This window comes from Oryctolagus cuniculus, chromosome 3, assembly GCF_051225735.1.
Source record: "Oryctolagus cuniculus isolate XC-2025 breed Fujian yellow rabbit chromosome 3, ASM5122573v1, whole genome shotgun sequence".
NCBI classification, from domain to species: Eukaryota; Metazoa; Chordata; class Mammalia; order Lagomorpha; family Leporidae; genus Oryctolagus; species Oryctolagus cuniculus.
In genome coordinates this window covers 115,144,359-115,150,126 of record NC_142869.1, presented here as the reverse complement: position 1 = coordinate 115,150,126, position 5,768 = coordinate 115,144,359, and the positions used below count along the sequence as shown (strand labels likewise).

The 5,768-nt window shown below is 44.4% G+C and overlaps 1 pseudogene; it reads right to left on the bottom strand.

The window, feature by feature from the left end:
* Positions 1-2,250: 2,250 nt before the first annotated feature.
* LOC100339390 (protein lin-28 homolog A pseudogene) lies at positions 2,251-2,872 on the bottom strand (annotated as a pseudogene).
* Between the last annotated feature and the right edge of the window lie 2,896 nt (positions 2,873-5,768).

Below are 5,768 nucleotides of genomic sequence, written 5' to 3'. Positions count from 1 at the left end.
ATGTGGTGTGTAGCCAGGAGTATAGGCTTTGAAGTCAGAGAAATTTAGAATGATATCTGAGTCTTTCTGGCTGTATGTCTTTCAGCTTATTATTTCTATCAGTTATCTGTTTTATTCTTTAAGTGTTTCCTTTTTTCCCTAAAGATTTATTTATGGATTTACAAGGTAAATAAGAAAATTTAATTTTATTTATTTACAGAGTGACAGAGAGAGAGGGAAAGAGAAAGATCCTCCATATGCTGGTTCATTTCCCAAATGGTTACAATAACCAGGGCTCAATCAGGCTGACATCAGGAGCCAGGAGCTCCATCCTGGTCTTCCACATGGGTGGAAAGATCTCCAAATATTTTGACCATATTCCACTGCCTTCCCAAGTGCATTAGCAGGAATCTGAATCAGAAATGGAGTAGCTGAGATGCCAAATGGCACTCTAATATTGGATATATATATTTTTCAATACAAAAAGAAGTTTGTAAACAATAAAACACCAAAAGAACACGTAGAAAGTTCAACATGTATTTACATAAAATAGGCCACCTAGCAATCACCAACTCAGAGACTCAGTGAAGTCCTACAAAGCCCAGAGAAATACAATAACTAAAGAGGGTCAGCATGTGGGGGAGACAGGAACCCAAGACAAGACGCACCCCATGCATTGTACTGCATTTGTCCCACTTAAACACTGTGAGGTAGGTTTGCTGTGATCTCCCAGCATGTAAATGGAATGCCCCTTTTTTCCTTTAGTTACCACAACACAGATAATCACTACTCCCACAGGGCAGGGCACTGGCTACGGATACCACAGAGACCCTTTCTTGTGGGTCTCACTGGAAGGCAAGAATTTGGAAAGGTTAAGAACCCTTGCTTCATGTTTCTATCCCTGGACAACATTGGTTAGGTGTAGGGAAATTGGTCTTCAAACTCATCCTTACCAGCTCATATTTTTTACACACATGTGCACACACACACACACACACACACTGTTGTGGGCATGTTGTGCCTGGCCTAACCTGATGAAAGATGGATCTGTTATGTGAAGCAAAAGACAGCTTGCTAGGTTTGGGCAACCCTAACCATGGCTTCCTTTTTGGGTCTTTTTTTTCACCTGGCTCTGCATCCCTTAACTTCTCTGCTCCACCTTTGCTTATTTAGACTAATTTCCCATATTCCAGGGGTAGGAGTTTAAGTCCTGGGGCAACCCCATTAACACTTCATCTCCCATGAAACATTTTCAAGGTGGAATGGGTATTAAGAGGACACTATAGCTAAAAAGCAAGCTCTAATAGGCAAAATGAGGTAGTTCAGTAGGCTGTGCACTCCACATAGTTGCTCTCCATGGTGATAAAAACAACAAAAAAAGAAGTGTTCCTGCTGTGTGAACCTGGAGCTGCTGCACATGTATCCCTGAGACTGCTCACGTACCTGAAAACACAGTGCACGAATGAGGGTTTCAAAGTAAAATATGCAAAAATACAAAACCATACTATTTATACTCAGAAAAATAAGTTAAAATGCACAATACATCCAATACATCGTTTGCACACAGTACAGTTGACATCCTGAACAAAGTGTGACCCAAAGTGCATTTATTCAAGAGAGCAAATAAATAAATCCCATTGGCTCAGAAAGGGATAGCAGTGAGTTTAGGAGCCGCGGGTCTGCAGCTCGTCCCCTAACCACACTTTTTGCCAGTCATCACTACCCATTGCTTGGAACAGTTCCCAGCATTGTATTCCAGGATTGGGTTATGAGGAAACAAGATGTGCACAACCCTGCCTTACTCCTGAGAGATTCCCTCCCACTGAACGTCTTGTGGGTTGGGTCCAGTAATCTGGTCCTACAACTAATCGTTTTACTCTGGTGAAGGAAATATTATTCCGTATCGTTCCTTGAAAGGAAAACAACTTCCCCATCCAGGCTATTTTCTAAAGCTGCAGATTTTGAGTGTGGGGCCTCATATAAAGCATGCATTTTACAGGTGATGTCTCCCCATGCATTGGGTTAAAGCATGGTTGGAATTCCTTTGCCTCACTCATTCTTCCAAGCAAGAAGGAAGAAGGGAGGATGCTGTGGATCCCTGCTTAGGATCTTGTTAGTGACATTGCCTTCCAACCCATCCTGTCTCTACTTCACACTTGATCTTAGCCAAAAGGCCGAGAAGTGATGTGTCTCTACTTTCTCTACTCTGCACTTGATGCCTGCTCCTTGAAATGTTCTGATAGCAAAAGAAGAGCCCCCACCCACAGTGGCTCAATTCTGGGCCTCAGGGAGTAGGGCAGGGCTGTGGAACTCTTTTTCATCATCCCGGAAGTTGGCAGGCTTCCTCTGGGGGCTGGGGGCCTGCTGGGCCATCAGAGGGCATGAGGCCACCATATGGCTGATGCTCTGGCAAAAGTGGCACATCTTGAGCTGGTGTGGCAGCTTGCACTCCTTGGAATGATGGTCTAGACCTCCACAGTTGAAGCACCTGTCTCCTTTTGATCTGCAGTTTTGCCTGTTCTTTCCCTTTGGGCACCTCTCACTCCCATACACAACATACAGACCCACTCTGCCTGGAGAATGGGTGGATTCCAGGCAATTGGCAGACTTCTTGAAGGTGAACTCCAGGGCTTCATTTCCCATCAGGCTCTGGAAGCCCTATATATGCAGCTTGTTCTGGTGCACAATGATCCAGCACTACCCCAGCAGCGTGGGCAGTCATGGACAGGAAACTAAACCCCATGAGCATGTTGAACCATTTACAGATGCTGGCCTTGTGCAGCAGCTGTGGTTCATCCACCCACCGTGCCCCATTCTTTGCTGCCTTCTTGGGTGCTTTCTCCACTGCTGTGGTGTAGCCTCTTGCAAACTGCTAGTTGGTCATGGAACCCATCATCGATGGCAGAGACTGTGGCCCTAGAAATCTGGAGGCCTCTTCTTTTTAATTTGTGAGGTGGAGAGACAAAGATCCTATCTCTTGATTCATTTTCCTAATAAACACAACCACTGGGCCTGGGCCACGGCCAGAGCCAGAGGTTGTGAATTCAATCCAATCTCCTGCTTGGGTACAGAGACTCAATTACTTGAGCCCTCAACACTGCCTTCTGGGATCTGCATTAGCAGAGAAGCTGAGGTTAGGAGTTGGAGCCTATAATGGAGCCAGGCACTCTGATTTAGGATATGGCCAATTTTAACCACTAGGCTAAATGCCTGCTCCCTTAACTGCCGTCTGAAAGACCAGTTGGTGACTCTAACAGGTCCTCTTCAACTTTTACCAAAAGCCTCAGGTAGAATGTACTCTCATGCCTCCCCTGATGGTTTTACAAGTTGCTCTTGCACATTGTTTTGTAATGATTTATTTAGTGTCTGTTTCCTGAATCTCCTATCAGCTACTTGAATTTAATGACTGTCTTATTTATCTTTGTAACCCTAGTGATTCTCACAGTGCCTGGCCATAGTATTCACCAATGAATGCTAACAAATTCAAATATCAATGGGTTTAAAGACTGAGACCGTGACAGGGCTACAGATGACACTACAGAATTACTGAAGCTAAATTGGGATGAAGCCAACTCCAAGTCAATGAAACATCCAGGAGATCAGAGTTGTGGATGGCCACAGCACTGTTGAAGCCATGACAAATTCCTGAAAGATTAGGGTAAAAAGGCCACAAACAGTAAAGCAAGGTTCTTTGCCATCTATGATCAAAGAGACTAAATTTAACACTTGCTCCAGATGGTGCTGGAGCCAATTCAAATCAGGTTGAGGACAAAAAAGTTTTTTTTAAAAAAAGAAGTTTTTTTTCGGTCTTTCAAGTCAATACATGGCTGTATCCCCATTGGAACTGAACTAAAAAATTCAAGGTAAAGGTTGTTTCTCTCCTTTGATCCCTTAGAGGACTCATCCTCTACTAGAATGCCATCTGAGTGCCTTTATTTAACAAACCCCCAAAATCATTCATCCTAGATCAGTCCCACAGCCCCAGGCTGCCTCATCCTCAGATAACAAAAACAGCTGTTACAAACACACCAGCCCAACACGGATCAAAAATCTGGCAGGTTTCCCTCATGCCCAATCCATGCTAAATGAAACCTCCTTAGCATTCCCACACTTTATGCTGCCCACCCATGTTGAGCTGGCCACCAGCCACAGCCGTGGCTATTCCTGCCCCATCCAAAGAAACAATGCTTGTGCTTCGGAGAAGTCTAGCGAATTTCATCACCATTATACTTACCTGACCCCCTTTCAAATTCAGAGCACTTTTCCCCTTAGACTCTGGCTTTTGTGTACTTTTCCTTTATTGGAACTGGCAACATGAAGCTATTTAAACATAGCTCCATCTGTCAGAGTTGGGTCCTGCAGGTAGAGTGTCATGTTTGATTTCAGATTATCATTTGTCATATTGTCAAGATGGGCTTGGGGGAGAAGGGGAAAAATAATGCCTGCATTCAAAGTCCTCTTTGTTTAAAATGTACAAATAACTGATCTGCAACTTTAACCATGACTCTGATCAATGTGCCTCACATATTTCTACAACGAGAGCCACAGTCTCTGTGGCATTCAGAAGATGACCTCAAAAGAATTGTACACAATAGAAACAGAGCCTTGACTCCGAGATTTGGAGTCTGCTTTGGGACAGTTCTCATCCATAAAACAAACAAGAAGAATAAGGTTTGTTCTCAGGGGATTACAACATGAGTGTAAACAGAATGATTGGATCCTTGCTTCATCCAATGCCATAAAGATGAGAGGGGCTACTTTTGGATTTCAGAATATTTTTTAAGTATGCTACAAATCATTCTTTTCAACATATGTACAATTAGAAGACATCCAGAAACAGCAGAATGCTGATACTTATTATTTTTTGACAGGCAGAGTTAGACAGAGAGACAGAGAGAAAGGTCTTCTTTCTGTTGGTTCACCCCTCAAATGGCCGCTACGGCCGGCCTGCGCACTGCACCAGTCTGAAGCCAGGAGCCAGGCGCTTCTCCTGGTCTCCCATGCAGGTGCAGGGCCCAAGGACTTGGGCCATCCTCCACTGCCCTCCCAGGCCACAGCAGAGAGCTGGACTGGAAGAGGAGCAACGGGGACAGAATCCGGCGCCCCAACCGGGACTAGAACCCGGGGTGCCGGCACCGCAGGCAGAGGATTAGCCTAGTGAGCTGCGGGGCCTGTACCTTAAAGAAAAAGAGATTTCCAGATAAATGGTGCATTTGATTATTTGCTTGAAAGTTAACTGGCAACAAAATGACATCTTTAAAAGCTTACACAAGGTGGCCAGCACTGTGGCATAGCAGGTCAAGCTGCTGCCTGAAGTACCAGCATCCCGTATGGGCACTGATTCAAGTCCCGGCTGCTCCACTTCCGATCCAGCTTTCTGCTATGGCCTGGGAAAGCAGTGGATGATGTCTAATCTCCTTGGGCCCCTGAACCCATGAGGGAAGACTTGGAGGAAGCTCCTGGCTTTGGATCGGAGCAATGTCCAATTGGGGAGTGAACCAGAGGATTGAAGACCTCTCTCTCTCTCTCTCTGTTACTCTGACTTTCAAATAAATAAATAAATAAATATTTAAAAATAATCTTACACAAAGAGCTGAATATTTATGAGAATGGAGAGGTAAAGTTTTCCATAGTGTGGACAGAGGATTGGGGGGGGGGGGTTCTGTTTTTAGACAAGTGAATCATCAAAAGTATTGGTTTTATGTCTACAGTTTCATTCTCTGTCTTCCACAGCTTAGGGTTCTCCCTATAGCTGAGCTACCTCATGACATCTTAAAGTAATCCATCTT